Genomic DNA, 19576 nt, shown 5'->3' with positions numbered 1-19576 from the left:
GGTCTCTGTTATTAAAATCATGAAAATCATTCCCAGCAAGGTTAATAAACAGCCCTTTTAAGTTAAACTGTTCATATTCCAATATCGATGTTCAGAGTAATAATAATTGCTTCTCCAATAATTGCTTAATATATTCCACTGAGGTGTAATTACATTTACAGTTTATTTTTGTCAAAATTTAGAGGCTAGAGCAATGGTTTTTTTCTCTTTGACAAGAGTCAAAGTAGTCTGGTGATAATTTATTATCTTCTGTGACAAGAAACTGATTTTGGGAGTTATTTAAATTACTCCTTGGCATAATAAAGATATAAATTCTTTCCACTTGATACTAATAAAGAGTTTAGAAACAATATTTTAAGTGAATACATCATTCAGTTTTTTCTTTTAAAATGAACTGTGAACATTTCTAGGAAGTAGATAAATTTAAAAGATAAATTATATATTTTGGTATAGTATCTTCAGATATGATTCCACATAAGCATCCACATTTAAAAAAATCTTACTCTAAATTGCTTGAAATATAATCTTATAATCCTCAAATTGTTAATGGATATTCAAAGCTTTTTGAATCCCTAATACAATATATTCTATTCATAGAATATATTCTATTCATAGCACTTTTCAAAGCCCAGAGTGCTAACCATTACACCACGGGGCCGCTTGCAATTCACAGCACTTTTCAAAGGTTTATAAGAAAGAATCAGGCTATGAATTACATAGAAAGTAAAATCTCATGAAAGGAATTTTTCGTGCTATATTAAGTGATTTTTCAAGGCTGACTTTAATATTTTGCCTTCAAAGACATCTCCATTGAGAATTTTTATTAGAAAATTCTTTCCCATTTAAAATGCTATTTATATTACAGTTTTTGGTTCTGTGGCATTTCTTTGTGTCAGCCGACCACACTGCTCATCTGCTATGTCAAGCAACCGCTCCATGAGTCAAACTACGTGGGAGACAGGAACGTCAAGCCAAAGCAAGAAGATCAGTAAAGCAAAAACCTGCTTAAGGCAACCTCAGATCTGTCAAGTGCACTGTGATACTGATTAGAAGCAAGTGGTCATTTTATTGAATAAGTAATAAGTGCCATTTTTAGTAGTGACAGTCTTACTGTACTAAAAATGTTTTACATATTATACTGTGTAAAGTATAAATTACGTTCCCCTTTCTGGAAGAAAATGAATCTTTACCTCTTATTGACTATAATAAAATATTGCTTTCCTGCACTAAATATTTATACACTGTTCCCTCTGGATTGTTTTAAATTGTGGTTCTGTGCTTTTAACAAATAGTATACTTTGTCTTTAACACTATACTTTGCATTGCTTAGCCATGTTCAATTTTGATGCTCAATCACATCAAGGCTGTAAGGGTAGAAATGTTATAAATGGACAAGTTAGTATTAAAATGGAAAGTGTACACACAGGTAAAGAGTTCAAATAAATTTGAATTATTTATTATATTTATGTAGATGAATAACACAACTCTCCAAATTTTCTTGAAGATGTTTGCTTTGCAAAATAGAAAATCACTGCAATTATTCCTGTATGTCATTCCTTTCCCACTGTATTTTTAGTTGATACAGAATTGTTCTTTTTTTTTTTTTCAGCACATGCTGTGAAGATTAACAGAATTTCAAGGTGGTTGGAGACAGTGTAATAGGATGTCACCAGGGATGTTCCCTGGGCCTTGGCTAAGGTCCAAAGCTGTGCACCCAAGGTGGTGAGTTCTCATATTCTGAGTTGGGGAACCACCTACTGTTTGGCCAGCCTACCAAGAAATGTTAATAGAGGGAAGTAGTCTACCACAAACATTCCCCAAAGCACCCCTCCCTTCTCCCTGGAATGTAAGGAAAGGGTAGGTGGAGAGGAGGTTAGCCTTTTGTGAAGTATAACATTCATAAGGATATTCTATTCCCTGCCTTCACCCTATTCTCACTGTGAGGAAGAAGATAGAAGTACTTCTTCCCCTCAAAGTCTAGAGAGGAGCCCTCAAGAGAATTGCTCATTAAGTTTAGAGATGCCCAACCCCCTGCACTAGGTTGGAAACTGGTGATCATCTTACCTCTGACCTCTCTGGACCAGCGAAGTGCTCCATGCTTCCAGGACAAAGAGGGGATGGTGAAAGATGGCTTAGTTGAGGAAAGAGACACTGCAATAGCCCACATTTCCACCTCCAAGAGAGGCTGCTAGCTGGACCCCTTTTGGAAGAGGTCAAGTTGGGGCAGGATTAGCCTCAAGGAACTGGGCAGTGGAGAGGCGTCTCAAAGACTGTTGCCAGTGAGGGAACCCGTACTTGGATTCTCTCCAGTACAGAGAACATCCAAAGTCTGGAAGGCTAACTAGAGAAGCAGCAGCTTCCTAAAGAGAGGGAATTGCAGCCTTCCCAGGGAAGCCATGTAAAATACTCACCTCCCCATCCTCCTTGCCCTAATGTCAGAAGGGAAGCACCAGGAAAAAAGGAGAGGGAAGGGTGTAGAGAGTACCGCAGCCTGCCACCCCACCCTCACACACACACACACACACTCTCAGCCTCAGGCGACAGACTTGTCTACCGTTGGATAAGTATGGGGGTAAAGGAGGAAAGGGAAGGGAGGAGAAAATAGTTTTAAATCTAGTTTTAAGCTCAAGTTGAAAATGAATAGAACTGAGCCTTACATACTAAAATGAGATGATCCTAGTAACTTGAAGAGGATGACAAATAAATGGGATCAAGCCAAGGTGTGATTAAGAGAGTTGACATCCAACAAGAAAATGGGGGTGGCATAGTACAATTAGTGGTGGTGGGGTTACTGGAAAAATAAAGCCATTTTATATTTATACACCAATCAACTGAGAATCCTCAAGGAAATAGTTATACGACCAAACAGTTCTGATTTTTAGAGGGGGATGGATGAAACAATCGATTCTGAATAACAGACCGATGAGACTGATACCAATTTGAGCAAGAAACTGGAATTTGTTGTTGTTGTTGTTGTTGTTGTTTTTATGAAGATGACCAGTAAGGGGATCTTAACCCTTGACTTGGTGTTGTCAGCACCACCTCTCCCAAGTGAGCCACGGGCTGGCCCTTGGAATAGTTTTATATTTTAAGTTTTAATGTTTTTTCTTTTAACTGAAGTCTAACATGCACACAGAAAAGTCCACAAGTCATAAATGTAGAGCTCCATGGATTTTGACCAGGTAAACACACTGTGTAACCAGGACCCAGATCAGGAAGTAGAATGCCACCAACACACCAGAAGCACCCCCTGTCACCTCTCAGTCATCATCCCCCTCTCCCTCCCAAAGTCACTACTCTCTTGATTTCTATATCTGTAGATTAATTTTGCCTGATTTTATTTTTATATAAATGAAATCCTACATTATGTACCTTTTGTATTTCTTTCATTCAACATTATATTTGTGAGATTCATTCATGTTATTGCTTGTAGCAGTAGCCCATTTGTTTCCACTGCTACATAATATTCTGCAGTTTGAGTATACCATGAATTTTAGTCATACAAATGGTGATTGAAATGTCTTGTTTTTTCTTTTTTTCCAGTTTGGGCTATTATAAAGTGCTGCTGGACTTGCTTGCTAATATTTTATTTAGGACTTTCACATTTACGTTTGCAAGAGAGATTGACGTGTAATTTTCCTTTCTTGTGATGTTCTTGCCAGCTTTGGTATCAGGGTTATACTGACCTCATAAAATTGTTAGAAATGTTCTCTTTTTCTGTTGTCTCGAAGAGTTTGTGTAAGACTAGTGTTACTCCTGTTGTAAAGTGTTTGGAAGAATTCACTAGAGGAGCCATCTGTGCCTGGAGTTTTCTTTGCAGGAAAGTTACAGATTCAATTTTTGTTTATAGATATAGAACTATTCATATTTTCTATTTCATTTCACCCCCACTCTATTGTGTATTGCTAAGAATTTGTCCATTTCATTGGCATGTAGTTGTTTAAAATTTTCTCTTATTATATTCTTAATGCTGATGTAATCTATATTGATGTCTCCACTTTCCTTCGTGGCGTTGGTTGGTTATTAGTAACTTCTTTGCTTTTTTCTTGATCAGTGTTCACAGGAGTTTATCCTTGTATTAGTCTTTTCAAAGAACCAGTTATTTGGCTTGTTGGTTTTCTCTATTATATATTTGTTTTCTGTTTTATTAATTTCTTTTCTAATCTTTATTATTTCCTTATTTCTACTTCCATTGGGTTTAATTTTTTCTTTTTTTCTTTGGATATGACTTAGATGGATATACAGATCACTAGCTTTCAGACTGTCTTCTTTTTTAATATATGAATTAAGGATTATAAACTTTCAGTTTGGCTTTTACTGAACTCAATACATTTTAATATGTAGTATTTTCATTATTATCTTGTTAAAAAGATGTTCTAGGGCCGGCCCAGTGGCGCACTGGATAGTGCGCCGCTTGGGAAGCGCGGCGGCGCTCCCGCCCGAGGGTTCGGATCCCACATACAGACCGGTTCCCGCTCACTGGCTGAGCGAGGCGCGGGAGCAACGCCGAGGGTTGCAATCCCGTTGCCGGTCCCCGGTCCGGTACGGGGGCAACACTGAGGGTTGCGATCCGTTGCCGGACATGGAAAAAGACAAAAGACAAAAAAAAAAAAAAAAAAAAAAGATGTTCTAATTTCTATTGAGACCTCTTCTTGGACCCATGTGTTATTTAAAAGTGTATTGTTTTTATTTCCAAACACTGGGGAGTTTCTAGTTATCTTTTTGTAATTGCTCTTTAGCTTAATTCCATTATGGCTAGAGAGCATGCTCTGTATGATTCCAATCCTTGGATATTTGTTGAAACTTGTGTTATGGCCAAGCATATGATCAATTTTGATAAATGTGTAGGTACACTTGAAAAGAATGTGTTTTCTTCAGTTAGAAGAAGTCTATGTAAGTCTAATTAGAGATCATGTTTGTTAATTATGTTGTTCAAATCTTCTAAATCCTGATTTTTTTTGTCTGCATGTTTTATCAGTTACAGAAATGTGTTCAAATCTTTTATTCTGACTGTGAGTTTGTCCATTTCTCCTTTTAGTTCTGTCAATATTCTTTATATTTTGAAACTGTCTTATTAGGAGCTTAGAAATTTAGAATGGTTATATCTTCCTGGTGAATTGATACTTTTATCATTATGAAATGTCCTGCTTTGTAGAAATACGTTAAGGTGTGCTCTGTCTTTTAGCTTTCTTTTTGTAGATGTATGATAGTATAATTTTTCCGTCTTTTTACTTTGAAACTCTGTGTTCTTAAGATGCATCTCTCGTAAGCAGCATATAGTTTTTCTTCAGTCATTCTGACAATCTATTCCTTTTATTTGGATATTTTAGTCCATTTACATTTTAAATAATTACTGAAATATCTGGGTTCAAATCTGTCATCTTACTGCTAGTTTTCTATTTGTTCCAATTTTTCCGTGTTCCCTGTGCTCTCCTTTCTTCCTTTCTTTTGGATTTATTTTTAATTATTTTATACCCCCTTCTGTTAGCTTATTAATCATAAATTATTTAATTATTCTTTTTGTAGTGAGAAAGAAAAGTGGTCCAGAACAATCTGAGTCATGTGCAGTCTGCTAAACTTATTAGGCCCAGAGATGTATAAGCATAGAGTTTCAGTCATGTCTTCCTCACCCTTTTCTAGGATAATTGCTAAATTGCATGTTTTGTCAACTATTTCCAGATGAGTTGCCTTCCCAATGGGATAAACTACCCCAATGTTATCACAAGTTGTATAATATGATCCTCACCCTTTCTTTGTTACAAGGTTCCTGGAATTTATGACACAGAGAGAAATATATAGCCAAGTGGTTACTTATGGTTTTTAGTGAACTAATGCAAATTCTTGGCAAACAACTTTAGAACAGCCCCTTTCAGATTCTCCTTTTTCCTTTAAATATTACTAACTTCTCTTTTGCTCTCTGGAGCACATTTTAAAGGCAATTGGAATTTGTGTTTTCCTGGGCTGTGGTCCTAAACCTTGTTTTTTTGTTTTATATTTTTTGTTATTTTTCTTTCTTTCTTTTTTTTTTTTTGTGACTGGTAAGGGGATTGCAACCCTTGGCTTGGTGTCGCCCACACCGCGCTCAGCCAGTGGGCGCACCAGCCATCCCTATATAGGATCCGAACCCGCGGCGGGAGCGCCACTGCGCTCCCAGTGCTGCACTCTCCCAAGTGCGCCACGGGGTCAGCCCCCTCAGTTTCTTTTAAGGTCATCAGTAGTTACTCCAGAAATAAAAATGCATCCTTAAATCTAATAGAAATTAATATTATACCACTTCCAAGACAATTAAAGACTTTAGGGCGTTCCACTTGGCTCTGTTTGCTTTTTGTGCTAATGTTGTCATATATTTTAATTCTACATAAAATTGAAACCCTACAACATATTGTTATTGTCCATACAGTTAATATTCCTTTACTCTTTCTGTTATTCTTTATTTCTTCCTGCACTTCTATGCTTATCTCTAGGATTATATTCCTCTTCATTTCAGTATCAGTTTACTAGCAACAAACCCTGTCAAATGTTTTTGGTCTAGAATGTTTTTATTTTGCTTTCATTTTTGAAGAATATTTCATGGGTGTAGCACTCTAGATTGGCACTTATTTTCTTTCATTTCTTTAAAGATGACATACCATTGCCTCTGTTTCCATTATTTCTTATGAAAAGTCAGCTGTCAGCCTTGTTCTTGTTCCTTTGATGGTAATGTTTCTTTTTCTGTGGCTACTTTGAAGACTGTACTTTGTCTTTTGTTTTTGGTGTTTGACTATGGTATGTCTAGATATGAGTTTTTAAATTTTTTTAATGCAAATCTCTTGAGCTAGCACTTCTTGTGGCTTGATATATTTTGAATTTGGGGGAACATCTTTGCCATTATCTATTTAAATATTGCTTCTTCCCCCTTTTCTCTTTCTCTCTCTCTTCATTTCTGGAACTCCAATTACATCTAAAATTCGAGTTTTTAACTGCATTAAATGTGTCTCTTATGCTTCTAAAATGTATTTTCTATCTTTTAAAAATTTTTCTTCCCATGCTTTGGTCTATGGGTATATTTAGAAGCAAAATTGGTGATTTTTAGGCAGAGTATGTTTATTATGAACAAATTATGTCACTTTCTTTATTTTTTGCCAGAATAAGCAGATTAGTTCTACCTGCCACACCAGTCACAGTGTCTAGCATAACCAGCATTTATTTCTAGATGAATATGCCTTACCCACAGCCTCTGCTCAGGAAAGTGGAGTTGGGCTATTTTTTGCACAGTGGTGGCCAGTCAGATTAGCTCTCTCTGTGATTTGTAGTAGGATAATGTAAAAGGAATTGGTCAGTCATTAACAAAAGGAGAGCAAAGCAAACTCTGAAACAGAACCAGGTACTACAGGTAGGCACCATGTAGGCAATAAATATGAGATGGAGAGTGGACTTTCTCCAGAACTGCCTTGGTTTCTGGGAGCTATTTAATTCTAGGCAGAGGATGTATGATCTTACAAGAAACCCCATTTCTTTTATTTTCTTTTTTAAAATATTTACTTATTTATTGGCAGCTGGCTGGTATAGGGATCTGAACCCTTGACCTTGTTGTGATTACACTTTGCTCTAACCAACGGAGCTAACCAGCCAGCCATGAAACCCCATTTCTTAAGGTGACCTGAATGAATCTCTCTTCCTTGCAATCAAAAGGCACTAATCTATCAGAAAAAAGTGATTGAATGTGTACCTGAGCTTTAGCAAAGTATTTCATTAAGACATGTAATACCTATGGATAAGACTGAGAAATTTTCACTTAATGTGATTTTAAATCAGCAAATTAGAAACTTACTAATTGAACACACCCAAAGGATAATAAATAATACTAGTTAATGAATTGCTTCAGTCTGGAGGTTTTTTGCTGTTGTTCTTTTTTCTTTTTTTTAATGTAAGTTTCTCCCCTTGAGCTTGTCATTCAATGCTTTTATCACCATCTTTGTTCAAGGCATGCTTATCAAATTCACTGAGGGAAAACATGTTGTTTAACAGGATCTTACAAGCTGGAACAATGGCTAAATCTAACAAGAGAACATTTAAAAAACAATTTTGATTACAAAAATAATATATTCTTATTGCCAAGTATTTAGAAAATTATTGAGAAAATTATCCTCTTTTTGACAGTGTATTTTTTGTAAAAATATAATTATGATCATAATTTAATACTATTTTCTAAATCATTAGATATTATTTCACAGTATTGTTTTAATATACCATAATTTATTTCACCAGTCTCTTCTCAGGGTCATACTACAACACTGTTTTCTAAAATTTTTTTTTTTTGCTTAAAAGCCATAAACATTTTTCTAAATCATTAAATATTATTCTCTCAATTGTATGACTGTACATTATTTATTGGGACAATATGTTAGACGTAGGTAACTAAAATTCTCCTCTCCCCCCTTTTTCTGCCTTAAAAATTACCATTAACATTCTTATGGAAAATTTTTATAGTTATTTCTTTCTGATAAATTTCTAGGAATGTATGAGAATTTTGGCCCATTTCCCTGTAACTTCACCATTGCATATTGTGATTTTTAAAACTCCTGCCAATTGTATTGGTACAAATTAGAATCTTGCTTTTTCTTACTTTTCTTTAAATACTAGTGAAGCTGAACATTTTTCATATGTACAATGACCATTTGCATTTCTTGTTTTGGAGCATCTATATAAATGTCTTTTGTTCATTTTTCAAGTAGGGTGTGTATCTTAATTTTCTTAAGATATGAGCTTAACAGTGTATATATTAAGCACATTAACCATTTTCTGAAATACATATTGTAAATATTTCTTTCAAGTTTGTCATTTGCCTTTTATGTATGAATTCTATTTTTTTGCTACATAGAAGATTTTCACTTTTAAGAAGTTAAGTCTATCACTTTATCATTTTAGCATTTCATGTCAACCTCAGAAAGATATCCTTAAATTATATAACTATTTACTTATATCTTCTATTATATAATATTTAATATAAGTAGACTAAAGACCAGCTCTTAGCTTCAGAACACCAATTAGAAAACCTCTGGATGGGGGAGCTTTGAGGTTGCCAGCATCAGTGTACTTTGGCTGCCAAAAGGCTATTGGGATCTTTGGCTTCATTAATAAAAATTAGAGTCCAGATCCAGGAAGGCTACAGCACTACACTGCTATCAAAGGGATCAAGCTTCACAATATATTTGATTTACATATGCTTGAGATTGTTTGTTTCATTGAATAATATTTGAAAAATTGTTGGGGAGAGAGTCTGTGTAATAAAGATACTTCTTCATCCTCAAGATAAGGCAAACAAATTTTCATAGTGAGACAAGGAATTTAAAAAGTACAGCTTTAACATTTTGTTTTTATTTAGACTCCTAAGTTAGCTTGAGGTTGTCTGATACAAATATCACAGGCATTAAAATTACGCATTTCTCAGAAAACCTCTGTGCTTCTTTTAACCACACCTCCATTTGCAATAGGCAAAACCCAAGCTTAGCTAAAATTTGCTTGAGAGAAAGTAGGACTTGCTGATACAGAATTCAATGTTAGAAGCATTCCTTTTAAAATCAGGAAGACAAGGATAACTACTACTGTTCCTCCCTTTTATTCAGCACTGAACCAGGCAATAAAAGAAAAAGAAATGGGAAGCATAAAGATTCGAAATGAAATAAAATTATCATTATTCAGAATCAGAGTTTCATATGATTTTAACTTAGCCCTCACCTGGGCTATTTCAGTAGGTGTATGTATTACATATTAACAGTGCTGTGTGGAAATAAACTAAATGAGATTTGTAGGGAAATAATGATGGTGGTGATGAGGAGACTTCGAAAACATGGCATATAAGGAAAATATTTGGGAGTATTTCACCTGTGGGAAAAAAGACTCACAAGAGAGAAAAAAAGGCCAAATTAGCTTGTCTTAAACTTTTTAAAGGAAGAATTACTATGTGGAACAGGAATTATCTTCGTCCCCACTCCCAAGGCCCAAGGAAGTATAATCAGGGTCAATTATATTTGAAGGCAAGAAGAGAGAGGAAAGAAGAGAGAGAAAAACTCTGTACAGAAATTTTAAGTGTCAGAGTGATTCAAATGCCTTAAGAGATAGGAAGTTCTTTGTCACTGGAGGTTTTCAACCAAAGGCTGAGTGACCATGTGGTGGGAATGCTGTACGATTCCCTAAGGCTGTAGGAACTAAAGAGCTAATATTTCTTGAATACTCACTATGCACATGTACTCAGTCATGTGCTATCTCATTTAATCATAGCAACCCAGTGAGAGATGTTCTATTTCATCCACATTCAGCAAATGCAACAGAGGTTAGAGAGCCTAAAAGGCTTGACTGGTATCATATAGGTGGTAAGTATGAACACCTGAGTTCAGGCCCATGCAGTCTGTTTCCAGAGCTCTGACTCTTAACCAGTGCACTAAATTGTCTGGAAAGAGTGGCTTGCTTCAATAACCTTCAACATTTCTTCAAACCTTGAGATTGTATAAATGTGTGGGGCAACAAGTCATGCCTAAGGGGGTTTGTATTAAAGATAAATTTTGTTGGGAATAATGTTATGTGGCTCTTGTTTTATTTTCTGATCTTTAAGTTATGAATAAAATCCCATCATTTCTAAATTACCAAATTCTTGGATATTCACATACCTACCAAGGTATAAATAAGTGGTAGACAATGGCTGGGATCCCAGACAGTCATTCTTGGGGCTCTAGCAATAAGACTAAGCCTGTAAATACCAGATGTAACATGTTTTACAAAACCAAATATCAGCAGTTTTGAAGCATCATCATTTGGGTTTTTTTCTTCTAAGCAGAGCCAGCAGCTGATTTTGGGCTACTTTTATATCATCTCTAAACGAAATTGTTTTATTTGGAATTTTTTAATGTAATATTTACTAAGGTATAGGTTATATCACATCTATCACAGAATGTTGTTTAAAATTTGCAGTTAGGAACATTCATATATATATATCTTTCAAATATAAAAACTAGGTCAAATACACCTAGAAGTAATGTGTGTGCAAGAGATAAGTACAGAGATTAGCCATTTGCCATTGTTATTAGGAAGAAAGTCATGCACACTGAGAATTTTAACAAATTGCAAATGCCAGGAAGAAAATAATATGGCTGTGTTTGAAAAGATCATGTTATTTACTTGACAGGGTCTGCCAGGGCAAAGTTACAGCTGTGGCCCTGCTTTGCAGATCATTTAAACAGGCTTTTCTTTATGTCACTGGCACTTTGGTCGCATCCACAGAGCTTTGCCATCAGTAAATAATAATTATTATGTGTGAGAAGATAGCCTACAAGCAGCTCCAGTGTTAACACTACCCCAAGGGAATCAACAGAAACGCACATTAGTTTAAATGTTTTTGTTTAGTTTTTTCAACTTATTAACACCATTAGACTTGTTAGAAGAAAAACAGAAGAAAAAACTATAGATTATAATTTAAAAAATTACAGACAGTGATATATACACATATATGTTTGTGTATGTATATACGTGTATATATTTTAAAAAATCAGACTGCCTTTTTAATGTGTTTTTTCTGACCCTCTTGCTTTTAATCTTTCTATATTCTTTATATTTGAACATTTCTCATATTAGCATTGCTTATATCCTATTATCTTTGTATTTATCTGTCTAGGGAAACATGGGGTGGTAAAAAGAATCTGACAGTCTGGTTTTAAACATCACTACTTTCTGGCGGTGTCACTTGGATTTTCTGAGACTCTTCTTCATTTACAATAATAGCTACTCAACAGTTGTTATTGTACAGATAAAAAGAAATGCTGAACACGAAGAAGTTTTGTAAACTATGAAGCATCACACCAAAATCAGGTCCAAAGATCCATTTCTTCTAGTTTGATCTTTGATGGAGACTCAAAAGATACATAAACCATCTTTCAAGTAACTAACAATGGAAATAAGCATAGAAATAAATCATGGTAGGGCTTAAAGGAAACATTCCATTTAACTCTTTTCCATTTTTCTTTATTTTAGCTTTCGTGATAAATCATGGGAGTTACTGATATTTTATTATAGTGAATATTCCTGCAATTGTTATTATAGTTGTAGTTGTGCTAGTGATAGGAGAAACCTAGAAGCAAATTGTAGGCAGCTAGGAGAAGGGCACAACATATGTAGGTGTGGATGGGATTCAATAAACATTATTTAATTAACACATATAAATGCACCCAACATCCTCATCTTATGCTAATCTTTGGAAATTTAAAGGAGTGAGAAACAGCTTGGCAATTGTTTTGAGACTTCACTTCTCAGAGCCTATATGGCACTTTGGCCCTCCAGGAGCAGGCAGGGCAGCAAAACCCAGATTGAATTTCTGAAGCATTCTACTGCCTTCCCGAAAGTCACGCAAGGCATTAGTAGGGGGATCCTGTGGAAAAATGATCTCTTGACTTTTTTCAGGATATGACTAGAATTTCAAATTGCTCTGTTTTTAACAATTTAGTGGGTTTTTTTCTTTCCTTCTTTTGTACTTAAAGAAAAGGAACACTGATCCTTTAAAAGCTTTTGGGAGAGACACACTTTTTTATTTAACAGTCTGTCACTGAGGTGGAAGACTAGTTCAGATTTGAATGGTACAGTGCTGTTTTGTGCTTTCACAAGTGTCTGTCGGAAATTTTCAAGACTGAAAACTCCAAAGCGAGAGATGCCATTCCCAAGTGGTAGACAGTGATCCCTGCAGAATGCCAGGGAGGCAGACAGTGGGTACCGTATAGGGATGGAGGGGGCAAAGGAGACTGGAGGAAGAATGGCTCCTTTCCTAGTCATGGGGTGGATTGTTCACTCTGTGTTACTCCTCCATGATGACCAAAATGCTTCTTTAACTCAGCAAGAAGCCTGTGTTGTTTAGGGAAAAGAAATGCTTCAAATTCTAACTACACAGACCTGTATGAGCAAAGCATTAGTGCTGTTTGGTTTGTATGTCTTTGTATATATTACACAGGTTTGGATTATAATAATTCCTCCCATTTGTATAAGGTTTTGTAGTTTTTAAATCACTTTATGCTATTAATCCTCACAATAAACACTGATAGGAAGGTACAGATGGCTTCTCAATCACAATGGCTTCACTTTAGACCCCTGCTTTTATGACCTTTATTATTGTAAATATGACCCTCCCAGTATTGGCTAAATCTCACCATGGTAACTGCCTATGACTCATCAAAAGTGACAGGAAATATGAAGCTGCTCTTATGTTGATTGGCTCTAGGAGTAAAGTAGAAAACCTTTGATTTTATGAATGCAGGTGTAGATAAAGCAAATTCATATGCACTTGAATTAGGCAATACTCTTGCAAAGGCACTGTCCATCTGTATTGAAGAAGAGCTGCTCCAGGACATCAAAGGAAGAAGTTTTAATTGCAAGCAAAAGCTGGTTGGAACACCTTTGGAAGATAGTTGGCAAAACATCAGCTGCTCAGGGAAGAAGCCACAAGAACCAATAGAGTATCATCAAATAATTCACCCACAAAGTCTGCTAAAGATGAAGGTGACTATGTGCCATGGGTATTTAGTGGTACAGTTGGGAGCAGAGATGAGAAGAGGATGAGGAATACTGGGAGAGGGAGAAAAGGAAGAGAAGACAGTGATATGAAAAACTTCAACATTCAAAGAAAGTGCAATAGTTTTTAGACACATGGTCCTAGTTTTGATCACAGTTTGAAAGTCTTTAGAGCACTGAAGCATTTACTTACTCCAGGAAGATTTATCAGAAAAATAAAATATCTTTAGTTAAAACTTCTTTGGATTGGTATTTTTAAAAGCCTCAGCCAGTTGATAAGAATCCTCCAAAAGGATTATTTATAACATCGACTTTTTCTTTACAAGCTTAGAAAATCAGTATAAAAACATGTATTTGATTTACAGTTGATTTTGATGATTTTTTAAATTGATTTTTATTGATTGATTATTGATTTTGGCACTATGTAGTAGAAAATGGGTCTCCAGGAACACTATCTTCATTTGTAACCTTCTAGATAATAAATGTTTAACTTATGGAAGCTCAGCTTATGACCAATATCCAGGAATAAATTAGAACATAAAATACGTATCACATTCATCTTAGTTTATAAATGAGGAACAGATCACAAAGCAGTAAAATGACTTGCTGATTTCCCTTAAAAAAGGCAGATGAAGTCACATAAAGCTAGACTGCTAGACTGAAATCTAATGATGTTTTCCTTTCTCTCCTTTACCTGAGAACCACATGTTTTTCACAGATCATCGAGCAAATACCTATGTAACATCTGAAAGACTCTAATCTCAATATCATGGCAGCATCAAGTACTTTAGTTGATGGACATACTGTATTTGTTATCAAGTATTTTCAATTTTTAAATACAATTAAAATCTATTGGATAATGACAATTTAGTGCAAGAGAAGTATGCAGTTATGCTTTGGAATTATCCACCTATATCACCTTCGAAAATAGACAAGTAACCACATTATAGATTCAATGGGAGACAAGTCCCTTCGTCAGACTGAATCTAATCTGTCCACTTGGAATCCATCCTTCCTGCCTTCTTCAGGAGCTCACTACCTTCACTGTGCCTCACTCTCCCCTACCTTCAACCACTTTCTCTGCCTAACCGCTTCTTATGAGCCTAAACAGAACAATCTCAAGTCTCTCTCATCTTCACAAACGCACACACACACATGCACACGCACGCACACACACACGCACACACACATGCACACGCACGCACACACACACGCACACGCACACACACATGCACACACACAGTTGCCTCATTCAGCCAGCTCCCTCATCTTTTTCTTCCCCCTTAAAACCAAACTTCCTACGAGTCCCCATATTCACTTTCTTCATATTCTCTCTTCCCACTAGATGCTCAGCTCACTGTAACCTGGCTTCAGCTGCATCATTCTTTCAGAGTCCTTTTCTCAGCAAATCACAAATGACCTCTATTTGCTGCATCCGACGGTTGCTTCTCTATACTTTTTTGACTTCTCAGTAACACTTGACACTATCAGCCATTCCCTCCCTCTGTCCCTCGCTCCCTCCCTTCCTTCCTTCTTTCTTTTTAATTTTAAGTATCTTTTACTGGCTGAAAAACAATTCCTTTCTTTTCACTAAGAAAACCTAAACAGAAGGATTCACAAGGGATGGTGTAAAGGCTCAACAATACTTAAAGTCATTTCGCTTCCCATGCGTAAAGGAAATGTTAATCATAGTCAGATGCTTCTCCAGAACTTTTCCTGTGGGAGTCACCCACCCCCATCTGAGTCCCTTCATCTTCTAATATACTTCCTGACCCCGTTTCTCTTCCCTGGTCTCCAGAGCTGGTCCTCCAGATATCAGGGAGAGCGTGTCTTCCACTCTAAAGAGAAAGGATGCATTGCTTTTAAGTCCACTTTTTAAAAGGCCTGTGCAGCCAATCCAGACTTTTCCTTTGCATTAAAGTTTTTGGCTGGGCTGGGGCTAACGGGGCCGTAGGTGCCCTTGGAAGAAGTGTGGGCATTAGAGGCTCACTGGAGCAACCTGGGATGAAGGGGGAGGCCATTTGACAGCAGGGAAGGCATTTGAATGGGGGGCCCCTGTGGCCAAACTTAGGGCCAGGAGTTGGAACAGGGGAAGGTTGGGTGTAAGAGGGAAGCTGCTTGGGCGGGGCATGGGCATTGTACTCGGGGTTATGCTCTGCCATGTGTCAGGAAATGGGTGACCCAGGTCTGGGGGACATGGAGACCACCCCCAGTGTCCCTGAGCTGGGGTGGAGCTGTAAGGGATGAAGGACTCTTGTGGCCCCAAAGGTTGGTGTAGGGGGGAGGAGGCCCAGCCACCTCAGCTGAGCTAGTCCGGGGGTCTCTGCCCAAGACACCCCCTTTCCACCCTTGGATGTTGCTGTGGCTGCCAGACAGTCACTGCCAGACAGTCACCACCAGACAGTCCCCTCCTCCCAAGCTCCACTATGGGATCCAGCCTCCCCCCACTGGCAGGGGCCGTGGACAACCAAGGGGCTCCTCAGCTGCAGGATCTGGGAACCGACTCCATTCCCAGCGCCACTCAGGGCAGATCCAAGCCCGGTGGCCACTAGGACAGATCCACTCCCTCTTTCTAGAAACCTCCTCATCACTGGGCTTCCGTGTCTGCAAAGTCTCTGTTCTTCTCCTACTTCTCCGGTCGGTTCTTTCTCCGTATCCTTGTTTCTTCTCCTGCCTAGGCCTGAAATGTTGTTGTTCCTCAAGTTTTCCTCATAGGCCCCTTTGTCCTCTCACTGGATTATTTTGTCTGTTTCTATGTTTTCAGCCCCCATTGAGAAGAAAACACAAAAGCATGCTTCTACCCCAAATCTCTTCTCCTGAAGGTCTGACTTGTTTGTCCTACAGACACTTATTTTACTTTGGATTCCCCCCACTCTTTAAACCTAAAACAAGGGCTTAGATAAATGCAGTTTATGTAGGAAAGTAAATCCAGGAAGCGGGAGTGAGGGAGGAAGAATAGTGGGACAGAGAAGGAGGAAAGGCCAGTAAAGAACACATCGCTGAGCTGGGAACCACTGCAGGCATAGGCTGGTAATCACCATCTATGGATGCCTCTCTGAAGGTCAGGAGGCTGGGGCATTAACCACCAGCTCAGCACCCCTTGATTTAGGATTGTCACCAAGAAATAGTAACTTGAGGCATTCTGTGCTTTTTTTTTTTTGAAAGGTACACGTCTGTATCTTTGCCAGGCTGAAAGAATTTCCTACCTCTGGAGAAAGCTGTGAGACAGGAAAGCAGAGGTGAGATACTATCCAAGGGCAGGGACCTGCTCCCCACAGCTCCACTGAAATCAGAGGTGAGCCAAGGGGGTAGAAAGCAGGGCACAAAAACCACGGCTATACAACACTCCAAAAGTGAGCCGACTCTCCAGTGTCTGGTTCTCTTTTTGTATCCTTATCTCAGGGACTGGCACGGCCACTTAAAACCCTTCAGTGTCTCTCCTTTGCACTTAGTATAAAGCCCTAACCTTTATACTCTGAATATGGCCTCCTGACCTGATCACCACACTATCCTCACCTTTTGACATTCCCCACCCATTGTCTCCCTTCCAGACTTGCTGGTCTTTCAGTCCTGGGGGTGCACTGTGCTGCTTTTATACCTAGGTTTTTACACTCATCCTGGAACACTTTCTCTCTCCATCCCCTTCTCCCTCATCAATTCCTGCTCATCACTTGGTTTCAGATTAGCTATCACTTTCTGATGATCCTTCACATCTGGATTAGGTGACCCTCCTGTCTGTTCTTATATCATCTTAGGCTTTTCTTATCAGAGCACTTATATAGTATAACAGCCTGTTTACTTGTCTGGTTCCCTCTCTAGACCATGAACCCTGTGAGGTAAAGATCTATTTGCTACTTGTTCACCATTTTATGCCCAATGCTTACCACAGAGTCCCTGACATAGTTGGCCCTTGGTAAATATTGTTAAATAATTGAGTCAATATCTAAAGTGTTAACAGAGCATCCATTCTAACCATGAGGTAGAGTGTTACAATACTTCCCAGAAAAATTAAGAATTCAACTGTTTCTTAAAGGATTGAAGAGATTTTTCTAGGGCAAGAAAGGGTTTTCAGACAAAAGAAGAATGTGTAAGGGCCTTGAAGCAAGAGGGGCATGGCCCGCTCAGGAAGCAGGGTCTACTTTAGGTGGCTAGAGCATGTGGTACCCAGCACAGCATGGCACACGTGAGGCTGGTCTCTCACATCGTGGCCAGATTGCAAAGGGCCTTGAATGATTTTGGATTTTATGGTGTAGACAAATGTGGAACCATTGAGGACGTTTTATCAGGAGAGTACCATAGTCATTTAGGTTTTAGAATAACTCAAGACAACAGGGTAACTTTAGGTCACAGAAAAACAGAAGTAAGGAATCCAGTTAGGTCACTCTTATAGTAGATAACAACATCTGGAAAATAGTGGCAGTTGTAGTAAAGAAGAGAACTAGATCTGAGACCTTTTAAAGGTAGAGTAGACAGGAGCTCAGTGACCAATTGTATACAAAAGGTGAAAAGTGAAGTAGTGTATACTGTCTTTGAAGTGGGTGCTTGGGAGGATGGTGATGTCGCTAATTGAGCTGGTGAATATAGTTCAGTTTTAGATAAAATGAGTTTGAAGTGCCTGGGAGACATCTAATGGAAGATGTTGAAAAGAAACTGAAAAATTGAATCTGAAGATCAAGATTGGAGGGTGTGGTAAGATGAATAATACCCCCCAAATATAACCAGATTCTAATCCCTGAAACTCAAGAATCCTACTTTATATGGAAAAAGGAACTTTGCAGGTGTGATTAGGTTAGGGATCTTGAGACAGGGACATTATCCTGGAGTGTCTGGGTGGAATCTAAATGTAATCACAAGTGTCTTTATAAAAGGGAGGCAGACAGAGTCTCAACTACAGAAGAACAAGTAGTAGATATAACAATGGAGGCAAGAGGATTGAGTGATGTGAGGACAGGATCACAATCCAAGGAATGCAGGAAGTCTCCAGAAGCTGAAAGAGGCAAGCAAGAGATTCTCCCTTACAGCCTGCAGGAGAAACCAGCCCTGCTGATATCTCGGCTTTAGCTCAGCAGAACTGATTTCAGACCTCTGGCCTTCAGAACTAAAAGAAAATAAAGTGCATTGTTTTAAGCCACTAAATTTGTGGTAAAGTTGTTTCGGCAGCCATAAGAAATTAACAGAGGTATAGCTCAGGGAATAATTGGTAAGGAGCACCAAAGTAGTTGGAATGAATAAAATTATCTTGGGAGAGAGGGCATGTAGAATAAGGAAAGAGGAAGACCCAGGAAGGAACCCTCGAGATCAACTTTGAACCTTCAGGCAGAGACGGGGGACTTCTGCTTCTGGCAATATGACAAACCAGATATTCTGAAAGATCCTCTCACTGAAAACAACTACAAAGCAATGCCAAAGTATCTTTTAATCTTTTGAAATGCATTTTTATGCTGGCAGCTGTAAGGAATACTTAGAGGTCAACTGTTAAATGCAAGTGGGAACCCAGGAGATAAGCAGAGACTTACAGAGGCTACTGCCTTGAGTGCATTTGCCACTAGTGAAGACAGTCATCAGGGTGCACAAAGTGGGGATATAATTGTAGAACCTTCCACCTCAGCTTAAAGATGGATCCACAGAAGGCTACACCCTCTGTGTAAGGATGAGCTATAATAAACCTATCGCCTTTCCCTTACCCCCAGAGAATTGCAAGGAAAATTGCCTGCCTTGAAACTTGATTCTAAATGGAAGGAGAAAAAAAAAAAAATCTATCCCGAGAATTCATAATGTAGCCAGCTCTCAGTCTTGCAGCCCCAATTCACACTATATTGGGAGTCCAAAAAACTCAAGTCAAGAATTAAGTTTAAAGTAAACCTTAATTTGTAGTTTCCAGGCAACTGGCAGAAACAAATGCAAATCTATTCTGGAGGCACCCATCTTCAGCATAAGCCTCAGAGACTTCCCATCAATAAATCTTAAAGAAATACAAGCTCATGGTCAAAATGACAAAATACAAAAGGAAATAATGTACCATGAGCAAGGTCCAGCGTAAACAACAAAC

This window comes from Galeopterus variegatus, unplaced genomic scaffold, assembly GCF_000696425.1.
Source record: "Galeopterus variegatus unplaced genomic scaffold, G_variegatus-3.0.2 Scaffold659, whole genome shotgun sequence".
In the NCBI taxonomy this organism is placed as follows: domain Eukaryota; kingdom Metazoa; phylum Chordata; class Mammalia; order Dermoptera; family Cynocephalidae; genus Galeopterus; species Galeopterus variegatus.
Note: the sequence above shows the minus strand (reverse complement) of the source record.